Source organism: Penaeus monodon, chromosome 23 (genome assembly GCF_015228065.2).
Source record: "Penaeus monodon isolate SGIC_2016 chromosome 23, NSTDA_Pmon_1, whole genome shotgun sequence".
Taxonomy (NCBI): Eukaryota; Metazoa; Arthropoda; class Malacostraca; order Decapoda; family Penaeidae; genus Penaeus; species Penaeus monodon.
In genome coordinates, this window is record NC_051408.1 from 33,616,151 (window position 1) to 33,616,589 (window position 439).

The window sequence follows — 439 nt, forward strand, 5'->3', positions numbered from 1 at the left end:
TTCTCTTTTCCTTGTTTAGATAGACAACATTAGTCAGAGACTGGCAACTTGATATGGTCATTTGATATCTGATACAGACTGATAGCGTGGTATCTATTTGTGTGTAAAAATGATAGTTTTGTCAGGCGTTCCATAATATTAGTCCTTCAGTGATAAAAGTATCTCATTATTTCCCCCACATCTTGACACTCCTTCTTACAGCCAGGGGCCAGGGAGATAACGTACATTAACCGAGTTTTGTTTTTTTTTCTCACAGGCGCCTTACACGCCATCGCGGCCTGAGCAAAGGGCGTGATGAAGGATCTGTCGATAGCTGTCGATGGCGGAGTCCTAGTTAGCCCCCCCCCCCCCCAGTCCGGACGCGCATTGCATTTCCTGGCAGAGGGAGGGACGTTCGCTGTGCACTTCCGCGTCCGGATGCCGATTTTCATTCAAGATC